The sequence below is a fragment of the Eretmochelys imbricata genome, chromosome 2 (assembly GCF_965152235.1).
Source record: "Eretmochelys imbricata isolate rEreImb1 chromosome 2, rEreImb1.hap1, whole genome shotgun sequence".
Classification (NCBI taxonomy): domain Eukaryota; kingdom Metazoa; phylum Chordata; order Testudines; family Cheloniidae; genus Eretmochelys; species Eretmochelys imbricata.
Window position 1 is genome coordinate 269,051,538 of NC_135573.1, and position 13,449 is coordinate 269,064,986.

The window sequence follows — 13,449 nt, forward strand, 5'->3', positions numbered from 1 at the left end:
GGAGTTAGGGTGCGGGAGGGCGCTCAGGGTTGGGGCGCGGGGTCTGGGAGGGAGTTAGAGTGTGGGAGTGTGATGAAGTGGGACTGTTCTTAATGTTCCCTCTGAATATTGTGGGGGTGCCTCAGTTTCCCCTATGCAGTTCTTAAGTATCTAGGTGGTGGGGTAAGGGTGTATGATCCTTGCAGAGCCCTAGAGAGCAGGTGTGTGCAGGGGTCTGGACACAGAGAATGGCCGACACCCTGTTTCCTGGCAACTGATGGCCTGGGCCCTTCCCCCCTGCAAGGTGAGAGCTAAAGGGTTGGAGAACAAAGAAATCAGGTGACTTCCCGGCCTGGGAAAAGGGACAAAGCCCAGAGGAGGGGGGGCTGGAGGGAGTTTTCAGTTTGGGGCTGGCTGAGGACATGGAGTGAAGTGCAGACGGGGTTGTCTGTCTCACTGCTCCCCCAAATGGACCCAGATGAGGGGTCCTGTTCTCTGCACCTGCAAGCTCTGTTTTAGACCACGTTCCTGTCGTCTGATAAACCTTCTGTGTTACTGGCTGGCTGAGAGTCACGTCTGTCTGCGGAGTTGGGGGGCAGGACCCTCTGGCTTCCCCAGGAGCCCCGCCTGAGTGGACTCGCTGTGGGAAGCGCACAGAGGGGCAGAGGAGGCTGAATGCTCCGAGGTCAGACCCAGGAAGGTGGAAGCCGGGTGAGCTGTGTGTCCTGCAGACAGGCTGCTCACCAGAAAGGCGACTGCCCCAGAGTCCTGCCTGGCTTCATGGGGAGCAGCTCCAGACTATCGCCCAGGGACTCCGTGACAGGGAGGGCGCTCAGGGTTGGGGCGCGGGGTCTGGGAGGGAGTTAGAGTGTGGGAGTGTGATGAAGTGGGACTGTTCTTAATGTTTCCTCTGAATATTGTGGGGGTGCCTCAGTTTCCCCTATGCAGTTCTTAAGTATCTAGGTGGTGGGGTAAGGGAGGGCGCTCAGGGTGGGGGCGCGGGGTCTGGGAGGGAGTTAGGGTGCGGGAGGGCGCTCAGGGTGGGGGCGCGGGGTCTGGGAGGGAGTTAGGGTGCGGGAGGGCGCTCAGGGTGGGGGTGCTGGAGGAGGCTCAGGGCTGGGGGTGCAGAGCACTTACCTGGGGCAGCTCCTGTTGGTGCAGGGGGTGTGCAGGTGGCTCTGCGCAGTGCAGCACCCCCCCATGGCCACGATTCTGGGAGCTGCGATTCTGGGAGCTCTCCCCCCCCCACCCCCGGCAGGCAGGGCCACCTGGAACGCAGGGGCTTTAGGGGCTTCAGGGCCCTGGGCTAAGGGGGCCCCGGGGCCCTGGCCTGCAGCTCTCAAGCCCCTTTCGAATGCGGCCCTGCGAGCACGGGCCCGAGGACTCGGGAGGAGCAGGGCCAGCCGCGCAGCCAGTGGCTGCAGAGAAGCGGCGCTTTCCCCTTCAGAGTCCCGCTTCTCTCCGGCTGCTGGCTGCGCGGCTGGCCCTGCTCCTCCACGGGCCGGAGCACTCAGGGCCGCCCCCTTTTTCTCTCCCGCTCCGGCGGTGCTCCTCCTGCTGCGCCCCCCAATCGATCGTCTTGCGCACCCCCTGGGGTGCGTGCACCCCACTTTGGAGACCACTGACCTAGAGCATGGGGTTGCGTCGCTCACTGTCTTGGCTAATAGCCACTGATGGACCTACCCTCCAGGAACTGATCTAGTTCTTTTTTTAACCCAGTTATACTTTTGGCCTTCACAACATCCCCTGGCAATTAGTTCCACAGGTTGACTGTGTGTTGTGTGAAGAAATACTGCCTTTTGTTTGTATTAAACCTGCTGCCTGTTTATTTCATTTGGTGGCCCCTAGTTCTTGTGTTATGAAAAGGAGTAAATAACACTTCCTTGTTCACTGTCTTCACACCATTCCTGATTTTACAGACCTCTATCATATCCCCCCTCAGTCGTCTCTTTTCCAAGCTGAAAAGTCCCAGTCTTATTAATCTCTCCTCATATGGAAGCCGTTCCATCCCCCTGATCATATAGGGTGAGTGGCTTTCCCCAGCTGCTTCTTCATTCCTGAAACCCTCTCTGGGTCCTGAAAGGCAGCGAGTCCGACAGTGACCAGGATTGTAAATGACGCGGGAGGGCCATGCAGTGTTGTGGTAGCCGTGTCGGTCCCAGGATAGTAGAGAGACAAGGTAGGTGAGAATATCTTTTATTGGATCAACTTCTGCTGGTGACAGAGACCAGCGTTTGAGCTACACAGAGCCCTTCCTCGGGACTGGCAAACTTAGTATGAGTAAGTTTGTCCAATAAAATATTACCTCACCCACCGTGTCTCCCTGGAGGGTGACACACTCCAGCAAAGCTCAGCATGCCAGCAACAGACAGGAGGGTTTTCATGGACTCTGGCTAAGCTGTCTGGGTTTGTTTTGGTGACTCCCCAGTGACTGGCCCAGGTGACTACACAGACGGCACACCTGCCAGCGACAGCCACACACTGATTTTAACCTAAGCTGGTTATTTGTAGTCACGAGGGGGATGTTTCAGAGTGGGGAGAGGCAGGGAACTGGCCAGCATTCGAAGTAGCTTTGAACTTACATTACTGAGGCCTGGTCTACACTAGAGAGCTGGGTTGACACAGGGCAGCTTACACCCCCTAATTATGGAAGGGTCCACACCAGGCCTTCAATTCTCAGAGATTATCTCCCGGCTCCCCCCACCCTCATTAGGGGCTTCAGCTGCGTAGCAGGGGGTCTCAGGACTTTAGCCCTGCGGGGGAGCTGCGGGGGTTTGGGGCTTTAGCCCCATGGTGGGGGGGCACAAAGGAACTTTAGCCCCATGAGAGGAGGTGCCGGGGCTCGGGGCTTCAGCCCCACGGGGTGTGCTGTGACTTGGGGCTTTAGCCCTGTGGGGGGCAGGGGGTGCAGGGACTTTAGCCCAGCGGGAGGAGATGCTGGGGCTTGGGGCTTTAGCCCTGCAGGGGAGGTGCAGGGGGCTCGGGGCTTTAGCCCCGCGGCAGGCGCCAGGCTCAGGGCTTCAGCCCCATGGGAGGTGCTGGGGCTTCTGTGGGTCTGAAAATGTTTACTGGAGCTCTGCTTTGGTGGGCTCTGGCTGAGTTTAAGCCTCTGGTCTACACTAAAATTTTGCTCCGCGATGTAACTGTCCCACTACGCCGACTTAATGACTCCACCTCCACGAGTGGCGTAGCGTCAAGGTCGATGTAGTCAGGTCAAGTGCAGACACCGTGTTGTCACTGGTTTCAGGAGCCTTCCCATAATGCCCCACGCTGACAGCACAACTGACCCAAGTGCTCCTGGTGCGGACACGCCCCGCTGACGCAAGGAGCCAAGTGTCAACACAAGCGCGGAGATTACTGCAGCGGCTGTACGTCGGTGTGCGTTAGATTGACTTAATTTTATCGTGTAGACGTGGCCTGAGAAATATAAGAACCTCTCTTTATAATCAGTGTCAGAAACATCCCTCGAACGCTGCCCATTTGGGATGCCAAGAGGCACTTGGAGCATGACAATACCGTATCCCTCTCGCCAACGAAACCTGCCCTATCTCTGGGCCTGGCCCCACTCCCGTGCAGGCCTCCTCTCCATGAGGGTGGGGCAGCACTACTGGATTGCTGGCTGATGGAGATCGCACTGAACCCCGCCTCCTTCTTTCCTGCTGCACAATCACAATGTAAAGGGGCTAATGATGCAATGGGGATTTCTCCTAATTACTTTCTTGTACTTTACCCAGGTCTCTCAGGGGAAAAATATTCCCCACCCCTAAAACAACAAGGTGCTGGTCCCCCTCACAGGGCAGAGTTAAGGCTGTGTGGGAAGTGTCCCCTGAACTCTGCATTTCCTGGTTTTGTGACATTTGTGTTTCAATTGTGACACTGATGCTCTTGTAAGGGATACTTAGAGGGACCTCAGCTCCACGGGTCTGAGTTTGGGGGGATTGAATATATGAGTTTTGGAGCCTGAAACTCTCCTCTTTGGGGAGGGTGGGAGGAGCTCCCGATTCTCCTGGGCACCTGCAAATTAATTCCATAAGAACAATGCTCTTTGCATTTCTATTTGCAAAGGGTCTGCGAACTTTCAGGATAACAATCCTTTACCACTCTTGGGAGAGAGGGAATCCTTGAAAGTGCCAGGAACCAGCCTTACACAGACCACGCAGCTCTCGGTAACATGAGGAGAAGTGTCTCTTTACCCAAAGAGGCGATGAGCTTGTAATTCTCCTTCATCACATCTCGGTACAATTCCCGCTGCCATTCTGCTAACTCCGCCCACTCCTCCGGGGAGAAATAGACGGCGACGTCCTCAAATGCCACCGGTACCTGCAAAACAAGTGGCCCCATTCAGTACCTCCCACCACCGGCAGCCCTGACTGCCATCCAGACGGGGGATATTCCATGTGTCTGAGTCACAGCGCTAACCGAGGCCGTTTTACACGTGTGTCTGATCAGAAACAACGTCGGCTACGCACGGATCGACCGGGTTAGAAAACACAGCAGGTCAGAAGCAGGCTCACAAGTGCTGGAACTCCATGAGTTACAGAGGAGGACATTACATCAACCATGCCACAAAGGGGGCTGATAAGGGTTCACAGCATGCCTTTTAGACATGGCCCATCTCCTCCTCTCTGTGTGCACGGTGCCCGGCGCATTGTGAGCACTGCCCTCTCGGAAATATTAACAATAGCAGCGGCTGCCTCCAAAATGCCCTTCATATATTAATGAATGGCCAGGTTCACCCCACTTGTGTCCTGTTTAACCTGGCTGGTCCAGGCCCCAGCCCAGCAAATAAACTGCCGGAGACCTTCCGGGCTGCTGAGGGCTCCAGACATGGGCTTTAGAGTGGTTCAACCAAGCGAGGGGAAAAGCCCACAAGGAAAGACGACTTCCAGCTCCCAGCAGTGTGGCCGTGGTTTGCATCCACTTTCCACAAGCGTCCATGACAAGGCAAGGCCCAGGGAATTCCACCCAAGGGCCTGCGCAGCTCCCTTTCTTGTAGCAGGAGGGCCCATTCCAGGTACCCCTGGGGCTGGGCGCTCTACGGAAACACCGCTCCATTAGCATTTCTGCTTAGTGTCAGGGCTTCGTCCACACGGTCCCCATCTCAGAACCGTTTGGTTAAGCTCACTGCCTCCTTGCTCCATATCTGCAGTTGAGCACAGCAAAGGGACCTGGCAGCTTTCAAATAATTCTTTTGATTCTGTGCAAAGGGAATTTGGTTCCATAAATGTTTCTGCATCAAGATCTCTGGCCCTTCCTGATCAGCTGCAGTATTTATTTTTTTAATACTTTGGACTTTTCCCGAAGATCGTCCCTCCAGCCTGAGTGTTTCGGAGCAAACATCCCTCTTTATTCATGATCAGCAGGATGCATTTGATGAAGTGAACTGTAGCTCACGAAAGCTTAGAATCATAGAATCATAGAATCATAGAATATCAGGGTTGGAAGGGACCCCTGAAGGTCATCTAGTCCAACCCCCTGCTCGAAGCAGGACCAATTCCCAGTTAAATCATCCCAGCCAGGGCTTTGTCAAGCCTGACCTTAAAAACTTCCAAGGAAGGAGATTCCACCACCTCCCTAGGCAACGCATTCCAGTGTTTCACCACCCTCTTAGTGAAAAAGTTTTCCCTAATATCCAATCTAAACCTCCCCCACTGCAACTTGAGGCCATTACTCCTCGTTCTGTCATCTGCTACCATTGAGAACAGTCTAGAGCCATCCTCTTTGGAACCCCCTTTCAGGTAGTTGAAAGCAGCTATCAAATCCCCCCTCATTCTTCTCTTCTGCAGGCTAAACAATCCCAGCTCCCTCAGCCTCTCCTCATAAGTCATGTGTTCTAGACCCCTAATCATTTTTGTTGCCCTTCGCTGGACTCTCTCCAATTTATCCACATCCTTCTTGTAGTGTGGGGCCCAAAACTGGACACAGTACTCCAGATGAGGCCTCACCAATGTCGAATAGAGGGGGACGATCACGTCCCTCGATCTGCTCGCTATGCCCCTACTTATACATCCCAAAATGCCATTGGCCTTCTTGGCAACAAGGGCACACTGCTGACTCATATCGAGCTTCTCGTCCACTGTCACCCCTAGGTCCTTTTCCGCAGAACTGCTGCCTAGCCATTCGGTCCCTAGTCTGTAGCGGTGCATTGGATTCTTCCGTCCTAAGTGCAGGACCCTGCACTTATCCTTATTGAACCTCATCAGATTTCTTTTGGCCCAATCCTCCAATTTGTCTAGGTCCTTCTGTATCCTATCCCTCCCCTCCAGCGTATCTACCACTCCTCCCAGTTTAGTATCGTCCGCAAATTTGCTGAGAGTGCAATCCACACCATCCTCCAGATCATTTATGAAGATATTGAACAAAACCGGCCCCAGGACCGACCCCTGGGGCACTCCACTTGACACCGGCTGCCAACTAGACATGGAGCCATTGATCACTACCCGTTGAGCCCGACAATCTAGCCAGCTTTCTACCCACCCTATAGTGCATTCATCCAGCCCATACTTCCTTAACTTGCTGACAAGAATACTGTGGGAGACCGTGTCAAAAGCTTTGCTAAAGTCAAGAAACAATACATCCACTGCTTTCCCTTCATCCACAGAACCAGTAATCTCATGATAAAAGGCGATTAGATTAGTCAGGCATGACCTTCCCTTGGTGAATCCATGCTGGCTGTTCCTGATCACTTTCCTCTCATGCAAGTACTTCAAGATTGATTCTTTGAGGACCTGCTCCATGATTTTTCCAGGGACTGAGGTGAGGCTGACTGGCCTGTAGTTCCCAGGATCCTCCTTCTTCCCTTTTTTAAAGATTGGCTCAAATAAATTTGTTAGTCTCTAAGGTGCCACAAGTCCTCCTTTTCTAGTAACAGGTGGAGCGCTCTTTATCTAGCGATCCCAAAGCACTCCATTTAGCAAGTAGCACGGTCCCTGTTTTGCAGATGGGGAAGCTGAAGCATGGTGGGAACTGACTCACCTGAGTAAGGCCCATTAGCCTGGCAATAGCTTCCTCACTCCAGAGTTCACTGTGTCTCCTGGCTGGCTTTATCAGCCCGCAGAATCTCTGCCAGGCCCAGGGTCCGACTCTGCATTGCCTTGCCCCAGTGTAACCGTTTGCGAAGGGAGTGCACAATGGGCGTAAGATGGAACTGCTCCGACCGCGTGGCTTTACACGCCCACTTGGCCCAGGTGTAAATGACCACACAAGAGACAGCGGGACACAGACTCAGAGCCACAGTATCAACCTCATTCTAATTTATATGTGTACAAATCATCCTGCACGGCCACAAAAATGAACAGAAATGAGGTTGTGTAGCACCTGGCCTCCTCTGCCAGTCCAGTCTTGGCCACCACGCCGGGCAGATTCTGCAGCCTGGGTTCAGACAAAACTTCCGCTGAAATCCAGGGGAGTTCTCACCAGTAAGGGCTGCAGGAGTGACCCGGCGATGCTAGTTAGGGCTTTGTCTAAGTTAGTTTGAAATGTGCCGAGCGCCAGGGCTTCCAGCACTTCCCTCATGGAGACGATTCTCCTGTTGGTGCATCTCATGGAGGCACACAGCTCCCAGTGGGGACTCTGGGTCTAAATCCCATAGGCAGCTTTGAAAATCTCAGCCTAAAGGTCTAATTTCAGAAGTCCCTACCGATGCACTAGGGCTTATCACTGCCCTATGTTTGCGGGGTTCAAGGCAGTTTTCTGTCCACATGATGTGTGCTTCTAGATGAGTCATTGCAAATTAATTTTTCACCTAAGATTTCACACTCTCAACTAAAATGCAACTGGATTTATAACTACTTCATCCCCTATGGCTAGTCATTGGTTTTTAAAAAGCCATTGAGTTTCTTGGGCAGGATTTTTTCATAGATTCATCGTTTGGAAGGCCAGAAGGGACCAGTCTCATCATGTAGCCTGATCTCTTGCACAACATAGGCCAGAGAACTTCTCCCAGTGATTTCTGCATCAAGCCCATATCTTGTGGTTGAGCTAGGGCATATTTACTAGAAAGCCATCCAGTCTTGATTTAAAGACTTCAAGTGATGGAGAATTCATCACGTCCCTTGGTAAATTATTCCATTGGTTAATTGCCACATTGCTCAGAAATTGCATCTTATTTCTAGCCTGAATGTATCGACCGACCTTCAGCGTCCAGCCACTGGCTTTCCTTCTGCCTTTAGATCAAAGAGCCCTTTCTCGTCTGTAGAGAAACCCCTGGGGCCTGTGAGTCCAGATTGTCTTGGTGCCGTCTGAACACTTCTTCCTGCGTCAGGCCCACACTCTGCAGACTGGCACCACGTTCCCTCCTCCGTCGTCCTTTCCACACACCCGAGTTCGTGCATTAAAATCTTTCCTTCAGCCTCTGAATAATTTGCTGTTGCTTCTGTGGGACTCTCGGAGGGGGTCTCCCTGGCGCGGCGCCCAGCACGACCCCACCCGATCCACGAAGGGGTGCACGGCCCCTTCCTCGGCTCCCAGACCGGAGGCCTCTGCAGATGCAGCTCCAAACAGCACTGGCCTTTCCTGCCAGGGCCCTCCTAGCCATGGCACATCCCTGTCCAATTTGCTGCCCAGGGCACCCCTCGGCCTCTGCTGGCGCGGAGGGGTCCCAGGCCGCCCTCTGCCCATGAAAGTTTGGGGTCTCAGGGGGGATCCCCTGCCGTTTCCCAGGCGCAGCCTTGTTAGCTGTATTTTCCCAGGGCCTGGCCTGTCTCTGTCCTCCCCGCAGCCGGCCCGGTGGGTCCGGGAACAGCAGGCTGCGGCTTCCCTGCCCTTTACCCCCTTCCCCGGGGCCGTAATACGAGGCTAAACCAAGGGAGCCCAACGCGGATCCCCCAGCGCCCCCCTGCCCCTCGGTCTCGGCTTCCCCTGGGCTTGCGGGGACACTGCCCCCCCGCCCCCGGGGCCCCCACCCACAGCGGGCCGGCCCCGAGAGCCGAGCCCCAGCCGGGTTCAGCCACCCAGCGCCCCCCGGGCCGGGCCGGGCCGGGCGGGGCACACACGGGCTGCGGTCCCTAAGGTGGCTACAGACCAAGGGCAGGGCTGTTGGCCCGGCCCGGCCCGGCTCGGCCCCGGGCTCCCATTGTCACCGCGCTACCGCTGCGCAGCTGGCCCCGGGAGCGCAGCGCCCCGCTCCCTGCGCCCCGAGCCGGGCCAAGCCGGCGCCTACCTGCGCCCGGCCCCCGCGGGGCATCGTCCCCCGGGCTCGGCCGGGCAGGCGCGTCGGGACCAAGCTGGGCGAGCGCCGGGCTCCAAGGGCGGCGCGCCCCCGGCTGGGAGCGGTCCGGGCGCAGGATGCGCTGCGCGGGGCGCGCGGGGCAGCGGGGCCGGGGGCGCAGCCGGAGCTCGGGCGCGCAGGTCTCCGGCTCTCCCGGGGAGCCGCGCGGGGGGACCCGGGCATCCCCCTGCTGCGGGAGGGAGAAAAAACTACAGCTCCCGGCAGCCCGTAGCGCGGCGCCGCCTCCCCCCGCCTGGCCCCGGAGCTCGCCGGGTTCGGTCCGAGCAGGGCCCCGCACCCAGGCTGGCCGGGCGGCCGGCAGCGAGGGTCGCACCCCGGGGCCCTCCGCAGCGCAAGCGCCCGCCTGGGGACGGGGCTGCTGCAGCGGGGAAAGGCGCCTCCGGCCCACCTCGTACCCGCCCGCGGCTTCCACACAGCCCCGAGGGGGACCTGCCCCGGGGGAGCGGGGCTTGTGCACGTGTCTCGCTTCTCTGGGAGGGAGCAGGAGGCCCGAGGCGTGTTTCTGCTGGCGGGACACTGTGCAGTCGGGCTGGCCGGCCCTGTGGTCCTGGGCGCGCCGCCGGGCGATGGCATCAAAACACCAAGGAAGCGAAAGTGAAGAATGGAAAGAGGAAGGAGTTTTATTCAAACCGGTTAAAAGGCTATGATCTGGTTTTGGTAACAGCTGTTTAACCGAGCCCCTGAAACCCACTGTGGAGAAAAGCTCTTTGGCCCTTTCAATGAAGAGCTGAGCAAGCTCTCAGTTAAGGGCTAAGGTCCAGTCACGTCTAACTCCACTAAGGAAGACCTCTAGTAAAGACCAGACAGGAAAGAGTAGGTCATGCGAGTGGGGGAGTGGCACTGTATGTGAAAGAAATCATAGAGTCAAATATAGTAAACATCTTTAAATGAATCAGACTGAATCTCCATGGATAGAAATTCCAAGCTCTAGTAGCAAGAATATAGCGGTAGGAATATACTTCCAATCACCTGACCAGGATAGTGTTAGTGACTGTGAAATGCTCAGGGAGATTAGAGAGGCTACAAAAACAGAAAACCCAACAATAATGGGGGATTTCAGCTGTCCCCATATGGACTGGACACATGCCACCTCAGGACGGGATGCAGAGATAAAATTTCTAGACACCATTAACAACAGCTTCTTAGAGCAGCTAGTCTTGGAATCCCCAAGGGGAGAGGCAATTCTTGATTTGGTCTTAAGTGGCAAACAGGATCTGGTCCCAGAGATGAATAGAGCTGAACTGCTCAGTAATAGTGACCATAATGTAGTTGAATTTAACATCCTAGTAGGAGGAAAATACCAAAGAAACTCACCACAGTATCATTCAACTTAAAAAAAGGGGAATTACATAAAAACGAGGAGGCTAGTTAAACGGTAATTAAAAGGAACTGTCACAAGAGTGAAATGCCTGCAAGCTGCATGGAAACTTTTTTAAAAAAACACCATAATAGAGGCTCAAACTATATCTATACACCCCAAATAAAAAAAAGCAGTAAGAGGACCAAAATAAAAATAAAAAATGACACCATGGCGAAACACCAGAGTAAAAGAGGTGGTTAGAGACAAAAAGGCATTTTTTAAAAACTGGAAGTCAAATCCTAGTGAGGTAAATAAAAAGGAGCATAAACTCTGGCCAGGCAAGTATAGTTAGTCAGGCCAAAAAAGAATTTAAAGAACAACTAGCAAGACACAAAAATTAACAGCAATTTTTTAAAAGTATATCAGAAGCTAGAGGCCTGCAGTGGCGCTACTGGATAATCGAGGTGCTAAAGGAGCACTCAGGGAAGACAAGGCCATTGAGGAGAAGCTAAATGAATTCTTTCCATCTGTCTGCACAGCTGAGGATGTGAGGAGATTCCCACACCTGAGCCATTCTTTGCAGGTGATAAATCTGAGGAACTGTTGCAGATTAAGGTGTCAATAGAAGAGGTTTTGGAACAAATTGATAAATTTAAGCGTAATAAGTCACCAGGACCAGATGATATTCACCCAAGAGTTTCGAAGGAATTCACACTTGAAATTGTAGAACTGCTAACTATGGTATGTAACCTATCACTGAGATGACTGGAGGACAGCTAATGTGACACCAATTTTTAAAAAAGACTCCAGAAGCGATCCTGGCAATTACAGGCCAGTAAGCCTAACTTCAGTACCAGGCACATTGGTTGAAACAACAGTAAGGAACAGAATGATCAGACACATAGAAGAACATGATTTGTTGGGGAAGAACCAACACCGCTTTTGTAAAGGGAAATCATGCCTCACCAATCTACTGGAATTCTTTGAGGGGGTCAACGAACATGGGAACAAGGGTGATCCAGTGGATATAGTGTACGTGGACTTTCAGAAAGCCTTTGACAAGGTCCCTCACAAGAGGTTGTTAGGCAAAGTAAGCTATCATGGGATAAGAGGGAAGGTCCTTTCGTGGATCAGTAACTGAAAAAAAGACAGGAAACAAAGAGTAGGAATAATGATCAATTTTCACAGTGGAGAGAGGTAAATAGCAGGGCCTCCCAAGGATTTGTACTTGGGTCTGTGCTGTTCAACATATTCATAAATGATCTGGAAAAAAGGGGCAAACAGTGAGGTGTCAAAGTTTGCAGACAATACAAAACTACTCAAGATAGTTAAGTCCCAGGCAGACTGCGAAGAGCTACAAAGGGATCTCATGAAACTGGGTGACTGGGCAACAAAATGGCAGATGAAATTCAATGCTGATAAATGCAAAGTAATGCACATTGGAAAACATAATCCCAACTCTACATATAAAATGATGGGGTCTAAATTAGCTATTACCACCCAAGAAAGAGACCTTGGAGTCATTGTGGATCGTTCTCTGAAAACATCCATTCAATGTGCAGTGGCAATCAAAAAAGTGAACAGAACGTTGGGAACCATTAGGACAGGGATAGCTAATAAGACAGAAAATAGCATATTGCCTCTATATAAATCCATGGTATGGCCACATCTTGAATACTGCGTGTAGTTCTCGTCGCCCCATCTCAAAAAAGAGATATTAGAATTGGAAAAAGTGCAGAGAAGGGCAACAAAAATGATTAAGGGAATGGAACAGCTTCTGTATGAGGAGAGATTAATAAGACTGGGGCTTTTCAGCTTGGAAAAGAGACGGCTAAGGGGGGATATGATAGAGGACTAGATGACCTCCTGAGGTCCCTTCCAACCCTGATATTCTATGACTATAAAATCATGAATGGAGTGGAGAAAGTGAATAAGGAAGTGTTATTTACTCCTTCTCATAACACAAGAACGAGGGGCCACCCAATGAAATTAATGGGGCAGCAGGTTTAAAACAAACAAAAGGAAATATTTTTTCACACAACGCACAGTCAACCTGTGGAACTCGTTGCCAGAGGATGTTGTGAAGGCCAAAACCATAATGGGGTTAAAAAAAGAACTAGATAAGTTCCTGGAGGGTAGGTCCATCAATGGCTATTAGCCAGGATGGGCAGGGATGCAACCCCATGCTCTGGGTGTCCCTAAACCTCTGACTGCCAGAAGCTGGGACTGGACGACAGAGGATGGCTCACTCAATGATTGCCCTGTTCTGTTCATTCCCTTTGAAGCATCAGGCACTGGCCACTGTCAGAAGACAGGTTTCAGAGTAGCAGCCGCGTTAGTCTGTATTCGCAAAAAGAAAAGGAGGACTTGTGGCACCTTAGAGACTAACCAATTTATTTGAGCATAAGCTTTTGTGAGCTACAGCTCACTTCATCGGATGCAAGTGAGCTGTAGCTCACGAAAGCTTATGCTCAAATAAATTGGTTAGTCTCTGAGGTGCCACAAGTCCTCCTTTTCTTTTTGTCAGAAGACAGGACACTGGACTAGATGGACCATTGGTCGGACCCAGTGTGGCCATTCTCATGGTGTGTAGCCATCTGGTGTCTCTTGTCTTACACCTAGATTGTCAGCTCTGTGGGGCAGGGACTGTCTTTATGGTCTGTGTTTGTACAGTGCCTAGCACACTGAGCTCCTGGCCCATGACTAGGGCTGCTAGGTGCTATTCTAACATAAATCGTATTATTCACAGAACAACAACTTTTAGACTGTTCCAGCTTCACCCAGCCCCATTCCACACAGGTGCCTCTTCCACCACTCTCAAATACAAACACACATCAAAACAACCTTAACGCTGCTCCTCTCGTGACACAAGTTGAAAATCTCAGACAAGCTTCTTCATCCATGACAAAGAATTTCAAACCACCAGTGACCATAAACCACC

General features: G+C 52.7%; 1 protein-coding gene across 1 annotated transcript in view; it reads right to left on the bottom strand.

Moving 5' to 3' along the window:
* LOC144260078 (uncharacterized) overlaps positions 1-13,449 on the bottom strand; it is a 32,012-nt gene that overhangs the window by 3,734 nt on the left and 14,829 nt on the right. The gene's annotated exons all lie outside the window — the stretch shown is intronic.